The sequence below is a fragment of the Choloepus didactylus genome, chromosome 5 (genome assembly GCF_015220235.1).
Source record: "Choloepus didactylus isolate mChoDid1 chromosome 5, mChoDid1.pri, whole genome shotgun sequence".
Lineage (NCBI taxonomy): Eukaryota > Metazoa > Chordata > Mammalia > Pilosa > Megalonychidae > Choloepus > Choloepus didactylus.
Window position 1 is genome coordinate 8407965 of NC_051311.1, and position 19090 is coordinate 8427054.

The 19090-nt window shown below is 45.5% G+C and overlaps 1 long non-coding RNA gene across 1 annotated transcript; it reads right to left on the bottom strand.

The window, feature by feature from the left end:
• Positions 1-9339: 9339 nt before the first annotated feature.
• Positions 9340-18610, bottom strand: LOC119535156. The gene is made up of 4 exons (XR_005217175.1): positions 18486-18610; positions 10668-10744; positions 10036-10246; positions 9340-9669 (listed from the first exon to the last, which is right to left on the bottom strand). It is a non-coding gene; the product is annotated as an uncharacterized LOC119535156 (long non-coding RNA).
• Positions 18611-19090: the final 480 nt, after the last annotated feature.

The window sequence follows — 19090 nt, forward strand, 5'->3', positions numbered from 1 at the left end:
GAGAGGACTTGCTGGATCATAGGATAGGTGTATGTTCAACTTTATTAAAAATTTACACTTTCAACATAGTTGTATCCTTTTATACTTCTATAAGAGGTCCTGCAGCGGCACATCCTTACCAACATTTGATGTTGGCAGACTTTCAAATTTTAATCATTCATGTGAGTGTGAAATAGTATCACACTGTGGTTTTAATTTGCATTTCCTTGATGACTAATAATGCTGAGCATCTCTGCATGTGTTTATTTGCCATTACTAGATCTTCTATTGTGAAGTGTCTAGTCAAGATTTTTGCCCATTTTAAAGAGTGGGTTGTTTATCTCTAATATCAATCTGTATTTGTTCTTTATATACATTATTCTGGATAAAAGTTATTTGTCACATAGATCTTATATTCTCCCAGTCTGTGACTTCCCTTTTCATTTCTTAAATGATGTCTTTTGATGAATATAGTTTTAAATTTTTATGAAGTCCAATTTATCAAATTTTTCTTCTATAATTAGTGCTTTTTGTGTCTCCTCTATGCAGCCTTTGCCTGAAGATATTCCCTTATGTTTTCTTCTAGAAGCTTTATAGTTTTAGCATTTGTGTTTAGGTTCATGATCCAGTTCAAATTACTTTGTGTACGCAACTTGAGGTAGCAGCCAACGTTTGTTGTTGTTGTTGTTTTCCAAATGTTTATTTAGTTACTCCAGGGCCATTTGTTGAAAAGACATTCTTTTCCACCATTAAATTATATTGAAATCTTCGTGAAAATCAGTTGATTTTATACGTGGATCTATTTCTGCACTCTCTATTCTGTTTTATAGATTCCGTAGGATTTTCTTCATAGACCATTATGTCATCTGTGAATAAAGACAGTTTTACTTCTTCCTTTCCAATCTGGATGTCATTTTGGTCCTTTCCTTATTGCACTGATTATAAACTCCAGTTCAGCGGTGAGTGGAAATGGTGAGAGCAGACGTTTTTGTCTTGTTTCTGATTTTAGAGGGAAACCATTCTGCCCTTCAACATTAAGTGTGCTGTATTCTATAGGATTTTTATTGACAATTTTTATCTGGAATGGATGTTGAACTTTGTCAAATGTTTTTTTCTGTGTCTATTGAGATAATCATGTGGTTTTTCTTTATTGTTTGATAATATGGTGAGTTACATTGATTGATTTTTGAATCTTAAACCAACTTAGCATTTCTGGAGTAAACCTCCCTTGGCCATGATGCTTTTAATATGTTTTTGAATTTGATTTGATAAAATTTTGTTTAGAATTTTTGCATCTATGTTCATGAGAGATACTTGCCTTTAATTTTCTCTGGCTATAGGTGTGCATTTGTCTATTCCTCCTAACACATCTATTAGGTTTTTTGCCTCATATAATTGAAAGCTTTATTAGGTGCATAAATCTGTTTCTTGTGCTTGGGGTTCATTAAACTTGGTGGATCTGTGGATTCTGTAGTTTTTGGCATATGTGGAAATTTGGGGGCCATTATTTCTTCAAATATTTTTCCAGTCCTCTCTCTCGTCTCCTTTGGGGACTCCATTTACATATTAGGTTGCTGGAAATTGTCCCCCAACTCATTGATGCTCTTTCAGTTTTTAAAGTTGTCTTTTTTTTTTCTTTGTCTTTCATGTTGGGTAGTTCCATCGCTGTATCTTTGTTCCGGTTTGCTATTGCTGCCGTTAAGCAAAATAGCAGAAATGGCTTGGCTTTTATAAAGGGGGTTCATTTGGTTACAAAGTTACAGTCTTAAGGCCTTACAGTGTCTAAGGTAACACATCAACAATTGGGTACCTTCATCAAAGGAAGGCCAATGGGTGTCCAGGAAAACCTCCCTAAGCTGGGAAGGCACGTGGCTGGCATCTGCTGATCCCAGGTTGTGTTCCAGCTCCTCTCTCAGTTCCTGTGGGTTCTTTAGAATGTTGCTCTTGGGGCATTTGTCCTCTCTTAGCTTCTCCAGAGCAAAAGTCTGCTATCAATGGCTGTCTTCAAAATGTATCTCTCAGTTGCTCTCCAAAATGTCACTCACAGCTGCTCTGAGTTCCTTCTATCTGTGAACTCCTTTATACAACTCCGGTGATCCAATTGACACCCACCCTGAATGGGCAGCGTAACACCTCCATGGAAATTATCCAATCAAACATTTCACTCACAGTTGATTGAGTCACATCTCCATGGAATCACTCAAAGAATTCCAATCTAATCAACACTAATACATCTGTCCCCACAAGATTGCATCAAAGATAATGGCGTTTTGGGGGACATAATACATTCAAACTGGCACAATCTTCAAGTTCACTAACCTTTTCTTCTGCAATGCCTGCTCCACCTTTAACCTCATCTGGTGTGTTTTCATCTCATACATTGTAATATTTCATTTTTAGAGGTTCAGTGTGGGTCTTTTGTTCATATCTTCCATGTCTCAATGCAATCTTTTGAACACATAGAGTGTAATTATAATACCTGTTTTAATGTCCTTGTTTGCTACTTCTAACATCGATTTCATTTTGGGATCGGTTTGAATTGATGGGCATTTCTTCTCCTCATGGATCCAGTCAGGGCACGTGCCTGTGATGAGGGGTGCGGGAAAGGCTCAGGGGAGTCTGTGAATTCAGCTTGTTTACCTAAGAAAGAAGAAAGACACTGGAAGCAGTTAGACTGGTGGGCTTGGTTGCTGTCTTAAATAAGGACACCAACATGTGTTTTATCATCTTTGAAAAGTTCTAAAACAAACCAGAAAATAACTGTCCCAGCTGTGGAATCTATAGTTGAAATCAGTGAGTAGAATATTGGGTCTGCTGATTTCTACGATGGCCAATTTTACAGGAGAGGAACTGACCCCCTCATCAGCAAGGGTCATTAAAATGACTTCGGTTAGTCCAGAGGGCTGGTGAGTTTAGTTCAGAGAAGAGCTGCAATTATTGCCTTGAAAGTCCTGGTGTTTGGAGTTCCCAAGAAGACAGGAGCCTCTCTGAGGTGGAGGGAATGCTCTTTATTGTGCAGTGAATAAAGGTGGGAGCAGGTTCTGGAATGTATGCTTCTGTTGTCTGCGTACTTGCTCAGAACATAATGCTAATGCCAGTTTTGGGTAGATGGAGTCTTCTTTGAGAGTCTCTCCTTGGTGGGCATGCTGACATCTGTCACAGGGTTCAAATTTACTTTATAAATTGGTACCTTTTTTCAGAAGAAAACAAGGACAATTTTTTTAAGAACATTTCCATGGACATTCACTTTTCTCTTGCCAGAAAGTAATGAGACAAGTCCACAGGCTCGGTTCCATTTTGGTCGAATTGCAAATATGTGACATTTTAGGAATTTTGGGCTCTTTTACTCTTCACACTCATTTAATCACAGTTTGGTGACTCGGGTTGGATGGAAGAAAGTAGTTCTGTAGATACAGTGCAGTTTTGTTTCTCGGATTCTGTAGCAACCACGGTTTCAGAAGAGAATGGAAAAAGTAAACACACTTAACAACTCAAAGGCCAGCTGCCTCCAAACTGGCTTGGACATTCTGGACTCATCTCCATGACTTTTAAAATTTTTGTTGTTGTTGTTCTGAATTGTAAACAGACTTATGTGGATTTCTCTTTTGTATATTTATATTGGGGGAAGGAGCAAGTTGTAGCATTCCTCTTTTCTCCATTAATAGAAACCTTAGAAATTTAAAATAATAAGACCCGATATTTCACATTTATTAAAAACTGAGAGCTGACATTCAAAAGAAATGTATTTATTGACCACGGGCCCCATTTCCTTCCCTTTTGACTGAAACCGAGTAATAAAGTCCTTTGCCCTAAGTAGCACCCCCTAGCCTAGAGAGACAAAGACCTTTAGAAAGTGTTAATGTAGCCACAGAGATCTTTGGTGAAGACGTACCCGAATGTACTGCTTGCATTACAGGTAACAGAGTGAAAAACGTGATATTGAAGCTTAACTAAAGGAGGTTTACTGAAAGACCCAAGATTCTACAGTAGCATATCTGGGAGGAGAGCCATCCACCATGCCCCTCCTCCTTGGGACTCAGCAAAGCTCTTGAAATTGAACCCCATTCCTGGGGTGCATCCAGTAGTTTCACACCTTCTATGATGTTTACCCAAAAATATATCTCTTCCAGTATAATCCGCATTTGAAATATTTTATAGAGCTGGATCGTGTTGGAAGAGAATGGTCAACTTGGGGAACCATCTGGTATAGGGCAAAATGTGGTAACCTGGGAATTACCTGGCTCTTGCCTTAGTCCAGTGAACTCTGGTAAGGCATTGAAACATACCCCTAGGTTTCTTGGAGGGAGAATTCTCTGCTCACCCACTTTGTGTAACAGTCATGAAATTACGGTGGGATTGACCCAGGAATGGGCCTGATGGTTTAAACAAACATAGTATCCTCTCTCTCTCTGGCCATAAAGATTATTTGGGGATGGACATGATCAGATTTGGGCTGATGAGATGCAAGGAAACATATGTCAAGGCTTCTGGGAAGGCGGTTTCCTCACTCTTCCAACTGCCCCAAAAGAAAACTCTTCCTCTAGAGCGGGCGGTGAGGTCTGGAGCCACGACAGACATGGCAGCGCCTGGAATGGAGCATGCCTGGGACAAAGCTGAGGCACTGGGTGGGTAGGAGGGGACCACAGGCCCCTGGGGTAGGGGGCCGCACGGCTTCAAGAGTGCCTGGGTCAAACCCCGGAACATCTGGTCATGGAGCCAATACATTCTCCACCTTCTTATTCTTCGATTGAGTCGGTTTGGGTCAGGTTTTATCCAATTTGCAATCAAAAGCATACTAATTGCTACAGGGGGGTTGAATTAGAATTTAGTCCCTGGAGCTATCCAAGCTGTGGAAATTTCTGCGATGATGGAAATGTTTCGTGTTGGCGTTGTCTAACATGGTAGCCACGAGCCACATGTGGCTCTTGAGGACTCGAATTGTGACTCGTGAGTAAGGAAGTTTTAAATTTTACATTAAATTAATTTCATCATAAATCGCCACAAATGGCTGGTGACTACCGCGTTGGACACGTGCATCACCAGAGGACTTTAAATGTCTTGTAGTTCTAATAGTGTACGATTTTATGAGCATACTTAGCCGACATAATAGCCGTGGTGGATCCATACGTTGTCTAAGCTGAAATCTGTTGCCATCACGCATGAGCCACCCGATTTCCAGGAAGAATGGTTATATTAGATTTATGTTTTTCTTCAAAGCTGCTGTGGCAGTTAATTTATAAACATAGACGATAAAAAGATCAATATCCACTACTCCTTTTCACGTTAGGCATTTTATTGCTGAGCGGACATGGGCAAATTATTTAAGCTCTCTGATGTTTTGAGGGGGAGGGGAGGTCATGTGTGTGAAGGACACACGCACTGGATTTTGCCCACAGGAAATTTTCAATGAAGGGCAGTCGCAGCTGCTCCTTCTGCTCCTAAAGACTGAGATGGGTCATCAAACACCACCCCCGCGAGTGTCCAGAGCTGTGGACATCTTAAAGGGGAAGAGTGTCCAGAGCAGGTGAGCCAGTCAATGTATCTGCAGAGGGGTGAGCTCTGTCTCCATCATCAATGTGGCCAGGAGGTCAGCATGGGAGAGAAATGAAAACCGAGGCTTCCTGCCTCAACTTCCAGGGGTCTGCCCACCCTCCTACCTAGTTTGTTATTTTGCTTCCCCATTTCCCAGATTTTTCAAGCTGCCTGGCATTCTCTATTTCAGTTAACACACAGGATCATACTGGCAGCTTGTAGGAAATCCATGTGTCCTGTAGGCAGTTTCACAATAATGAAATCATCTCCTGTCCCCTTTAACCTCACTGTTCTCTATAGTTTCACTCTTTAGGAAGTGATGGGAAAACTTTTGCTGTAATTGAGGGCCTGGAACATTTGATCCCTTTTTCTAGTTCTCCTTGTTCTTAGCAGAGAAAAAAAACAAAACAAAACAACAACAACAAAAGACAAACTATTGCTTGAGTCTCTAGTATGTAGTATTATGATTGAAGGCAGGATCACTGTTCTTAGTTCCTTATCTAATAAGCAGATTTTCTGGTTTCTTTCCCTCTTCTGTCCAAAGACCACCATTTTATTCTTTCAAAATGGAGCAAAGGATGTTTAAAAACCAAACTCTCTGCAGATTCAACCCTGAGTGGGTCCTTCTTTGGGTCATGGTGTCCAAACTCCAGTACACCTACAATTTATCATGAAGAAACAGATGCTATTCACGTCACATTTCAAAGTCACACTTTCTTCCCATGGCGTGGCAAGGATAGACTGGTTTGAGTGTGAGTTTTGTAGCAGCATCACCGCCTTTAAAAGTTTTGTGTGTGTCATCCTGAAAGTTAAATCACCATTTACAACAATGTTTGGAAAAACCAATTCTATGGCAGCAAAAAGAGCACACTGTTAGACTAATGTTCCTGTTAGAATCAAGATCAATACCTTACAATTGGAAAATCAGAAGGAGACGGTGAGACCCAATGTGAGTTGATTTTGCATGATGTTGCTTCTACATGGATCTATTTCGAGTATCTTTTAAGCCACTTTATGATTTTTTTATTGTATAAGCATTCTGGAATTAGAAATATCTGGTTTATAAAGATCATTTTGCCTTTTTGTCTATAAGCCTTACCAGATGTGCAAAGAGACTTACCCCAACTACCTGAAGAGGGAGAAAAATTTCCTGGACTTCCATGCCCAGACACCTCTTTTTAAAAAAACACATACTAGCTCTCTACTGTTCCCATGGTTTTAGGAGAGACAATCACAAGTTCCTGGGGATGCCACATACATTCCCTTCTCGTAAGATAGGTTAGGGATGCAAACATTTCTTGCAAATCAATGTGTGCTCTTTTTGCTGCCATAGAATTGGTTTTCCCAAACATAGTTGTAAACAGTGATTTGACTTCCAGGATGACACACACAAAACTATGTATTTTGACTAATTGGGTTTGGGTGGCTAGGATACAAATGAATCATGAGTTTCAGAATTACATTTCTGGGAAATGCCACATCAGCTCCAAAAAGAAGACAACAAAATTTTAGAATATAACCCACTTAGAAGTTGCAGACTTCCTATATTACAAATAGGTTTAAAGCCTGAAAGATAGTTATGCAAACATTTTTTTTAACAACACAATTCAATTTACAGGCAACTTAGAACAAAATAGGGTAACAGATTCTAAAAATATGATAAGGTATATGTCATATGAAAAACTTCAAAATGTCAAGCATTAATGCAAATGAAAGACTACCAGACATATTCACGAAGGCATTCTGATACCGCTAACCAAAAAAATGTCTTACTGGAAAAACAATTGTGGTTGATATATATGTACAAATAATGCAATCAGCCAATTTTAATCATATCGCCCATTGCTTTTTTTCACTTCAAAAGCACTGAGCGATCCAGTAGTGAGTCATAACTGTTACTTCCAAACTAGATCAGTTTTGAAGGAGACGTATTCCTAAGACTAGCTGAGAAATGTCATGTGTAATGGGAAACATTTGCTTTCTGGCTGGGTTAGTGCATTTCAGTAGACAGTAATGAGTTGCAGCTCATGGGTGCAGCACCTCTGAATAGAAATGTAAGTTTTCTCTGCCAAATATAATGAAAAAAGTATGACTTTCAGCCACCCCACTATTGATATTCATTCAAGAAAGGCTCTTGCAGTGTGACTCTTACACAGAAAAAAAATAAAGACACTGGAAAATCAGGAGAGATGATTGTGACAGCTCAATAAACAGTACGGAGATGTGAGAAGAAGAATCAAGATGCATTGTTATAGAAACAAAGACACAAATTAAAACATAGTAAATATAATTAAAGTATAGGAAAGGAAGTGTATGAAAAAATCACAGATTAGTCAGGATGGGCTAGTTTATGTCTTAGTTACAAATAAATTCGAAATCTCAGGCATTTACACAACAAAGGTTTCTTTTATTTTTCACTTGTGCTACAAGTCCAGCACGAGTGTGCAAGGAGGCTTTGCTCATCTCCTGACACTAATAAACACAGCAAGGGAAGGAGGTGTTACAAGACAGAGAACCGGCAATTCAACGTTTCCACCTAGAAATTTCCTTACGTTGCCCAAAGCACGTCAAGTGGCCACGGCTCACTTCTGTTGGGTGGGGACCCGCAGGTCACCCTGGGCCTGGAAGCAGGAGATTCAGAATAGCTGTGAACAACTTGAAAGATTATCACCCTGCACCCGATGAAAGAAAATCTAGTTATAAGACCGAGAACCGAGACTTGCAGAGAGTTTATGGGCAGTATGAAGGCCAGCAACTGGAAGGGATTTGCTGTCTGTAGAAGCACAACTTTCAAAACATTAAGATTAGCACCCAGCAAATGCATCGTGTAGATCGGACAGTAGAAGACAAAGTGGTTATGAGAAATGGGCCTAACAAAAATGTCAGGCAAATTCTTACTGCTCTGCCAATGTATTTTCTGTATGTGTACTTGGAAAGTCAAAGAAGTTTTCTAATCAGTTTTATTAGGAAGCATGGTTTTTGTTAACAGACTTCAACAGTTTGTTTTTTAAAGCCAGAGGAAACTTTCCCCTCACATCGGGCCCCCAAATAAAATCTTAGGCAGCACCTTGGTGTATGGAAACAAGAAGTGGATCCGAGCTGCTGGGACTGGGACGGGAGGCCTGGAGCCTCCACACTGACCCCAAGGCACTTCCAGAGCCCCAAACACCCTGGAAGTTCCAACTTCTCTAAGGAAAAGAGTTGTCTGATCGCCGACAGTCAAGTTCCAAAGTCAAGAACTGGAGGTGTGACAGTGGCGCACTCAGTTCATTTATACGTTCATCTATTTAATGTTTTTACAAAGTAGAACAATATTTATTCTCCAATGTCGTTATGTGAGATACATGACAATACTACTTGTATGTCTGCAATTGGACTAGGTAGACCTTAGGAAAATGTCTGTGCGGCCAAAACAGAAATTTCACAGGAAGGAATGGCCCCTTACTACGTGCAATAGATGCCGATACATTCTGTTCTATGCTATATATATTTTTTACTTGCTGATTTAGACAATCTAACTAAATTGCTTCATGGCCCAATAAAGTATCTGAAAAACCCTGACCCCAGGGTAGTTTTGAGTTGGTATGCCACGGGGAACTAGCCTGTTAAATATGTCTACTGGAGATCTGAATTAGGCCATTGAACACTGACCGTGTTTGCAGGTGATGTAAGGCCAGAGGATGTAGATAATATGTCCTTATTTGGCTGCAACAACCTTGAAGTTTAAAAGAGCTAAATGCAGACAGACGTTTGCACTTGAGTTGAAACGGCATAAGCCATATATTGCAAATTGGGAAATATTTTCAAATTTATTTTATTTTTGTGGAAGGAGATATGGTTTAAATGTAGAACACAGGGGAACTATTTCAGGATTTATTTCCTACAAATACAATACAGCAGCAGTAAGTGCTTGACAGAATAACCAGGTGAAAAGGGGTTGGAGAATTATCAGATGAAGGGCTCTGAAAGCCTCCCCTGAGGCCAGAGCTCGCCTGGGACCACATTTTAATCAGAGGGACAACAACAAAAGAGGACAAATTCAGGCAGGATGGTGGGGGATTGGAGACTACGTCCCAGGAGGTGCTGTGGAAGGAACTGAGGATATGTAGCCTGAAGATATAATAGTAAAGGAAGAGTGGTCTTCAGGTTTCAGAAAGCCTAGTATGAAAACCCAGAAAGAGGGATTATACTTGCTCCATCTTCTCCCAGAAGGCAGAACCATCCATCCACACATCCATCCATCAATCCATCCATCCATCCATCCATCCATCCGCCCCTCCACCCATCTATGTCTCTATCTATCCATCCATCCATCCAATCATCCATCCATCTATCCACCCATCTATGTCCCTATGTCTCTATGTATCTATCTATGTATCTGTCATCTATATGTCTATCCATCCAACCATCCATCCATCCATCCATTCATCCATCCACCCATCTATGTCCCTATGTTTCTATATATCTATCTATCTAATCTATCTGTCCATCCATCCATACAACGAACCTCTGTCTCACCCTTACCACGTATCTACTGTGCTCGGTTCCCGGGAAGCAGAAGTGAGAGCAGTGGTGCCTGCCATTGGGGAGCCTGTCTTCCGGGGTGGAGGAGAAGCCCAGGTCTCTGAATCGTGTGTTGACGTCTCAATGGCAGAGCTGTCTCCTTGGGCTGACCCGGCCCGCTGGTGACATGCTGCATTCCACGTGGGGTTGCTTCACTGTTCCGGCTCGTGGCCTGCTTGCCATATCAGATCACGTCAACATCCGGCAACAATCTTACAAACGCTCCCAGTTCCCTTTAGGGTCAAAGCTAAGCTCCAAATGGCGTCCATGCTCATTTTCACCACCACTCCTCTGCTGACCATTTCATCAACATCTCCTGCCACACCACCATGGACACCGGCCCTCCCGCAGTCCTGAGTTCATTTCCCTTCCTGAAACGGCCATGCATGCGGGACCTTCATGGGGCGGCCTGCCGTCCCCACTGTCAGCCCCAAGCGGGTTCCTGTTTGTTGGCTGTGACAAGACAAAGCCTTCCAAGATCCTGGGGCCTGGTCTCGCTACCCCATCCTCTGGACCTCCAGGCATGCTGCTCTCTGCTACGATGCATCGATGCATCGTGGTGAATGGTGATCGGTGGTCGTCCCATCACTTACCTGTCAACCTCCTGGGGACAGGAGCATTTCCTCTCCATCTCCTCAGTACCTGGTGGAGAGCTGGGGCTTAATGAAACCTGTAAATGAATGAATGAATCACGCTGATGGCTCAGCTTGCACTAACAGAAAACTATCTATAAAAACTAAGATGTCCATGACTTCCAACTTTTGAAAATGATTCTAAATAAAGGAAATGAGAGAGAGAATCTAAGAAAATCCACTTTGTCTAAGTGGATTCAAGACCACTGCTGGTTCCCAGGTTATGGGAGTAATGAATAAATCCAGCCCGGGGAGGGGCCACTAAACTGGCATCACAGGGGCAAAAGAAGGGGTGATGAGGCATTGATAGTCGTCTCAGAAGGCTATTTCCATTTGCTTCTTTATGGGCCACCCTTGCCCCGTGAAGGACACACAGAGTCTCCCTCCGGCACGGGGCCTGGCACGGCGCTGTCTATGCGTCAGGAAAGGAGAGCATTCGCATGTGAAGGCCAGCACGTTGCCCATGGGCCATGCCAGCCCGAGGAAACACTGCTGCCTTTGAGAGGCACAAAGAGCCACTGTCTTCCCCTCATTTATTTCTACTCCCCAAACTGTTGGAGTCCAGAACTCTCTGTGGAGGTAACACAGGTTCCTGGCAGCTGGGGTGGAAGGCTATGGCCATCTTACCACCCAAACCAACCCGCAGGTCTCGGCCCACGAGCTCACAGTAAGTGGTCAAGCATCCTTTTCACCTGGACTGTAATTGCAAGGAAAAATAAGCTCTGCAAATGCCAGGATCATCCTTTTCTCCACGTCCGTGTGTTCTGGACCTCCTTGTCCTCACTAGCAGTGTGAATTGACTCCTGTACACCCAGGAGAGTCTTCTCAGGAAGCTTTACCCTCGTGCGAGTGTCTTCCATGTGAGAGCACGAGGCGGCCCTTCCTATAAGGCCTTGGGAATTGTGGAAGCAGAGACAGAGTGACCAGCATAAGGCAAGTCCTGCCCCATGTGGGAGGTGGGACAGGCTGACCTGGAGCTTCACATCTGATTCTTTGGTTAGGAGGCTGGGAGAGGGCAGCTGTCACTATTTCAGACCTGGTGGTCGCAGCAACACCCAAATGCCTCAAACGGGTAGCACAGCCCCCGATTCAAGTGCAGGGGCAAGAGTCATGAGGAGAGGGCAAAGGGGAAAAGAGGGAAAGGGGATGTGCTGCTGCTAACAGGAAAACGCACTTAGCACCCTAGACCAAGCCCTCACTAATCCGGGCACATGCCGGGAACTGGAGATACAGAGCTAAAGTCAGATTGCTTTCAGACGGGTTGTGAAAACGGACACGCATCCCGGGTGGTACAATAAAATGGGATAAGAGCCAGAGCAAGGCCATAGTGGCAGCAAAAGGAGGGCTCTCTAACGCAGAGTCTAGGAGAAGGCATTTTGAATGCCGTGACATGTGAGCTTGGGCTGAAGAATTACAGCTGAAGGCGGCTCGGGAGGGCACGGGAAGGTGTTCTGGGTGGAGGGGACAGCAAATGCAGGGCCGTGAGGCACCAGGACTGGGGAGACCTGGTGAGCTGCAGGTAGCTCTTGAGTATGGCGGGCACGGAGGACTCCTGAGAAAGGACGACAGGAGACATTGGAGAAGGAGGTGTGGGCCAGGCTGGAGAGAACTCTCCTGCCTCGCACGGTGGTGGGGAATTGACTGCAGGTGAGAGAAGATGTGGGTGCCATGGTGGGGGCTGCTGCCTCCCGACAGTGTCCTGGGGTGAGGGCACGAGCTCAGCGAGGAGAAGGGACCCTGCTCCTGGGCTTCCCGGTGTAATCCAAGATGCCCTGGAAGTCCCACGTGGTGGGTGCAGGGCTGTCCGGAGATACCCCAGGGTCCCCTCCTCTCCTCCCTCCCTCCAGTTTCACCCCCAGTGCAATGGAAGATTCTGGAACTCCATTTCGGTTGTGGGAGAGAAAGTCCCAAGAAGGTCCAAAGTTAGATTTCCCACCCACACCGAGGGTGAGGGGCTCAGAGATGATGAGATTTGAAAAATGTGATAGTTCTTTTACATCTGAACTTGTCGATGGAGATTCGTACCTTTTACATACACAATCTCTTTGAAGCCTCATAATAACTTTACATATGAGGTGTTATCTCCGGTTTCCAGAAATTAAAATGGGGGGCTACATAAAGAATGAGAGAATAAATAGAAATAATCTTATTCTAATATCTCATTTTACAACGAAGGAAATGGAGGTTTGAGAAAAGCTAAACAGGTCTTCAAGTTCAGAGAGCAAGCCTGGCAGGAAGGCTGGGGCACGGGCAGGTTTTTACTTTCCCACAATCGTTGCGTCCCTCTCTATAGGGCAGGCACATTTGAGAGGCAAACTTCCTGGGGATTTTTACTTTTAAAGTCCTAATTTTAGCCCAAGGTGACAGGAACATGTTGGAGGACACAAAAGGCCTCCCGAAACTTCTCCGGTGCCAAGCTTCCCTGAAAAATAGAGGCGGACTTACGGAAGGGGTGCTGCTGTGGGTGGGGTGGGGGTGGGCCCGTGGAAGCTGAGAGTAAACTGAGGTGGGGGGCGGGGGTTGTCCAGAAGTGTCCTGGCCAGAGTGACAAGTCCCAGCTCTCAGAACTCCTCTGGGCTTAGAGAAGAACCTGACATTTCCAAGAGTCTGCTCTGTGCTGGATCTCTCACCTGCTTCATCTGATGTGACTGTCTCGAGAATACCGGGAGATGGGTGCTGTTTCCACTCAACAGGAGCCGAATCCGAAGATCGAAGAGGTTGCGGATTTTGCCCAAGTCACAGCGCTGAGATTCAAAACCAGGTCTCTCCCACCCCCAAGCCCATCGGCTTTTGGTTTTGTTCCCACCACTGCCAACCCTCGTTAGTTTCCCTGCCGCCCTCCCTGGCTAGGGCCTGGGGACACAGCACTTAACCTTCACTGAAAAATGAGAGAACAAATGTGCAAATGTTTTGAAAGAGGCAGGCAGAGCATATATGTAAAGAGTTCAATAGGATTACAAAGAAACGGGGGACGCAGCTTTGCAAAGTGGCCTTGCGGAGAATCAGCAAGAAGCCTGTTCCTGTGCTTATTGTCAACCTACAAAACCATTTTGATTCCATTCCTAGCACGGGGCACTGCGCTGGACTTCCCAGTGAATGTTTTCGGGGCAAGGAGGGGTGGGAGTGGGGGACCCCAGAGAGCTAATCTGGAACATGAGGAACCGTTTCTTTGTTGTCCGGAGGCTGCAGGGGAATCCTGTGTTTGTGTTACTGACAATTGCCACGGAAGTGTTTCATTTCATTTATTTATTATTTATATCACTCCTACTTCCAAAATAAATGCAAGGCTTGGAAGTGAAGCCTTTAAACTTGAGTAGGTTAGGTCCATACATCAGATGCTTGGTTTTGCTGGGTTTGCTATACGAGTGAAAGGATTTTGGAGCTGACACAGCCAGCAGCCAGAAGTGCCACACTGAAGCAGTGCGTCCTAAAATTCAAATATTTGGATTTGACACAGAGGTCTAACCCCGAGCATGGGCTGCTCTGCCACAGAAGAGCTAAGACAGTCGAGCCCTGATGTCAGTCTCTGCTGAACCTGTCGCCGAGAGGCAGGGCCAGGGTCGTGGGTTTTCATCTGCCTGGCTGCGCTGCGCCTGTGAGCAGGGCGGGGAGGGCTGGGGCTCCCGGGGGACCCTTTGTCTGGGCAGCCGAGGCTCCTCTGCCGGCTGAAGGCCTTGTCTTTGTCTCGCGATGGCCAGACATGAATTAAATATCACCCGTCTGGGCTCTGATTGGCGAATGACAGCGCATGACACGCGTCTTGGGGACATGGCCTGGCAGGATAGGGCAGCCAGAGCAGAAAGGCAGGGCTTTCCAGCTAATCCTGAACTTGACAACAGACAGACCTGGAGTCCAGCTCTGTTTTTTGTTTGTTTGTTTTTTAGCTAGATGTGCCCCTTCAGGCCCTGAAAGGAAAGCTCCTGGAATGGCCCAAGTGGAGAGAAGAGAATGAAGCCAAAAAACTAAAAATTGGGGGGTTGTGTGGGAATCATTTTCTTTAAATGACAGATGTTTCTGGAGACACACGCTAAGGGTTCTGTTCTAAAATGAGCCTGGCATTGTCCCTGAGGCATTTTTTTTTCCTTTTTAATTTATCAGTGTGGCGATTAGTGTGTCTCACAGGGTGATGTGCACTGCCTGCCAGTCCTATTCCCTGCAGACACGGCCTGGCGTTGGGCATCAACCACTCTGCATGCAAAACCCTCTGGTTTGAACAAGCAGAGGCGGTGCAACGAGTGTGCAGAGAAATAGAGGGACACAGAGAGGCATCCGAGAATTCCAGGTGATGCATCCTGGCTAACAAGACCAGGAGGGAGGAAATGAGAAGCAATAGGACAAAACTAACCTGTGGCCCTGTTGGAGAGCTGCTGTGGGGATTGGCTGTTTGCTGATTTCACAGTAAGGTGTTTGAGCCGGCTCAGTCGGGTGACTAACCAGAGCTCTCCCAGAGGCTGGGAGCAGCCTTATCTGTCCTAGCTTATAATCTGGGAATGATATTTTCTGGTGGGTCTAACACCAATGGGAAACTATAAGTTGGTTTCTTAGGTGTGGCAGGCCACAAACACATGGAAGACATCCTTAGGCACCATCTTCTGCCCAGCTTTCAATAGATATTGGAGTTGTTTTTCCATTGAATGGGGCACAAAGTTTCTGTCTGCAGGATGAGAAGAGAGAGGTACTGAGATGTTTGCTAGACTTCAGGCAGTGAAAGGAACAGATCACAAGAGTGAGGGCTTTGCCTAACCTAAGGAGCTCTTCCAAAATTGGGGGCCTGGAAAGGGAACGTCAGTGGCCGTGGGATGAGGGTGAGGCTCGAATCCCTCAACCAGGACCCCTCGTGGGCCCCACCCAGGGCAGCAGGTGAGACGGGAAAGGTATTGCACAGGGGTCAGTGAGCAGCTGAGTCCGTGAGCTGGGCAGATCAGCCCCGATAGTCTTGGGACTAGTGGCGCAGTCACACACAAAGACGCAGACTGGGTTTGGGGCTCAGGAAACTGGGGGGGAGAGGTGGGCAAGCAGTCCAACCTCCTAGCAAGAAACGTGGGCAAGAGGCAGTGAGCCTTGCACTAGAAGTCTGAGTGAACCGCAGCGTCCTCCCAGCCTCCAGGCTGTACTGTTCCCAGAAGCAGAAGGAGCCTTGGCTTGTCCGGGCTGTGTGGGTGCTGCGACCATATAGCTGCAGCGGGGCCGCATGGGGGGCTGGGGAAGGGGGAAGGGGAACAAGGCAGACTTTTAGGCATGCAGAGCTCAGGAGCTTGCCACCTCCTTCTCTGAGGATGAAAGTTGCCGAGTATTCCTGTCCATGAAAATTATCATCTAGGGGCTTGTTGAGAGAGTGCACATTTTGCATGAGCAGCTCGTGGTGGTGGACTGTGGGTGGGTGTGGAGCCATCGAGGCACCTATGTCAGCTCCGTGGGGCCTTCCCAAATGGACGAGTCCTACCCTAGGAGGAAATGGCCGTAGCAACCAATATTTTTTGAGTATGTCAGCAGTGTGCTAGCTGTCATGTGGCACAGTCCCACCCCCGACCACCATAATTTTTTCTTCCTAAAGCACACAGTGTTGCTAGGAAGATTTATTTGCTGAGTGTGTCTTTAGCTCCTTCATGAATTCAAACAGTTAGGTCAGAAGCTCTCGGGCTGGATTTCTGTCTCAAAATGCCACGGGGGTGAGTGGGAATGTGCAGTGGTGAGAGGAGCGGGCTGGGGGGCCATGGGGTCATCTTCTAGTGGTCTCCCTGAATGTCCGGGAGGTCTGAGCATGTTGGGGTCTATGAGATGGTACTGGAAGAGTCTTCATATCAAAGTAAAGGCTTTATGGGCCCTAACTAATGAATTTCCATTTCATCAATTTACAGACCCATGTATGATCACAGCCTTATTATTTTCATACACTATGTAACTGTCATATCAATATCCATCAATATTTATTGATCAAATAACCCTTCCCTCTTGAGAAGGCTCACCCTTCCTTGTAAGAAAGGATTTGGCTATTGAGGTCTCCAGTTACTCTGCTGGATTTCTCTTATTGAATGAGCTGTGGCGCAGTCTCCAGTGGACTATAAAGCATCATAAATAATTCAAATTAAACAACCCATGTCAGCCTAAATCAAGAGCGTGCTCTTGGTGACATGGTCACACTTGAGCTTCTCCAAGCCGGCGGGCTCATCCACCAATCTGAAACCCCAACGCCAGGTGCTGAGGCTACCACCCACCATTAGCAACAGGAGAAATTCTGGGGGACCAGCCTCCTTCAAAGCGAGCCCCTGTAGAAAACGCCAGATTGGCAGGGATGGGATGAGAGTTCTTTATTTCAGGCTCTAGCCCAGGCGAGGGCCAACCAAGGCCCCCAGTGGATGAGTGGCCGTGCGCCGCACAGTTTCCTGGGAAGGGAGCCTCTGGGTGGGATGTCACTCTCTCCTGGGGGCCTTCCAGCATCGGTTTCTTGGCTGCAGCCCCGAAGGCCACCCCCTGTGCTGGGAACCTAGTTCCCTTGACTAGGATTTGTGTCCCTGTCACAGAAGCCATGAGACAGCCCGAGGTCAGCAGCGCCTTAAGTCAACACGGTACTTAGAAGAAAGGGCAAAATTGGGGATCCAAGCCAGGAAAAGCAGTGAGGAGTTGAACTGAATTCCGCAACATCTCCCTGGGCCCAGACAGGGCTGATTCTTAAGACCAGGCCTCTCCATCCATCTCCAAGCCCAGGAGAGGAGGCTGAGAGCAAAGAGGACAGCCGCTGGAACTGAGGAGGAACCCAGAAGAAAAAACCCACAAACGATCCAATCCCAGCAAGGAGTCTGGGCGGTGGGACCACTGCCCCCAGCCTTCTGAGACGTTGTTGATCAGGAAGCATTTCTGCTTTTCGATTATACATCTCTTTGGGCATTCCGTAGCTCCCTCTCTTTCTCTTTGCAGTCCCTTACTCCTGTCTACCTCGGAGTTTATTTATAAATCTCTTAACTTTCCTTCTAAACTGTAAACTTCCTGAGGCCAGTGACTTGGCTTCATCTTTGATGCCCCAGTTGCCCCAACTACAATCTCTGGAGCATAGCTTGTAGTCAAAAAAATATTTACTGAATAGCTGAACCTAATATTAAACCCTAGAGAAACAGAACTCCTGAGTCATTTCCTGGGGTTTTTGAAGGAAAGCCTCACACTCAAGTCCGCGTAGAAGCTGTTAATAGCAGCTGAGTAAGGGGAGGAAGTGATAATATCATGGTGGGAAAATCAGGCACCTCTGGGCTGCCAGGTGCAGTTCAGGCCTGGGGGGCAGCGTCCCTACCTGGGCCCTGCAGAGCTGGTGGAAGAGGCCAGGGGAAGGGTGAGAAGACTCTGAAGTTGGCAGGCGAGACACAGTTGAACCCATTAGTGGTTTAGCGCCGTGACAAGAAGACTAAGGGGAGAGGTATATAAGAAGTGTTTGCAGATGTTTGAAAGGCTTTCTTGTAGCAGAGGAAGCGGATTTACTTAGTTTTGCTCCAGAGGTAGAACCAGGGCAAGTGGCTAGAGAGCAAGGAACCAAGAGCCAAGATGAGAGAGCACGACCGCTTTGCAAGCCAGGAATGCAGCAGAGAAGGAAAGGTAGACTAGATGTCCTCCAAGATCCCATAAGATTCTTGTTTTAATCTTCAGAGTTTTAGTTCCTGTGCTTTTAATTTTCTATCCTTTTTTTAAAAAAAAATGATGTCCGGTTCAGTTTCAAGGATGTGATATCCTCGCTTATCTCTCGGAGGATATTAACTTTGAAAAAGCAGAAAAGAAAAAAGAGCTTCTACTTACTGAGTTTGCGACCACTCTTTGGGATATTAGTTTTCCTCAAATGATTGGCCATTAGCCGTGAGCGCATCTTGGAAGCTGGGTGCCCTGATATCCTGTCTGTGAAGTCCTCCTCTGTCTCCTAGCATTCCCACGCAGGGTGGGACACGCCTTCTGCAAGGGGGGGTGTGCCAGTACTTTGTCTTTTGGGTATGAGGATTCTCCATCATTTCTGGATATTTCCAGGCTCCCAGGGCATTCCTCCAAAGCTCACAACCACTGCTCCTGCCCGAGGACAGACACCTCTACTTGGAGAGGAAGGGTCAGAGCTTGCCCCTCGGCTGCTCTTGACACATCTCCCTGTCCAGTCACACCCCACCCACCCCCCACCACATTTGCTCCTGGATTCCCCCTTGCTCCTCGAAACTGCTCCTCCAAGTGGATCATTCCAGAATCATTCCTATCTCCTACAATAGCCTTTTGCTTTTTGAAAAGCAATTTTCTCGGTCATCCCAATCCTGCCAGCCTTCTCTTATGTAGGAATTCCTCCTTATTCCTGACCCTCCAGGTATACCCTTCCTGTTTCCAGTTATATTATGGATTTATTATTTTTAAACACTTAATCTCTT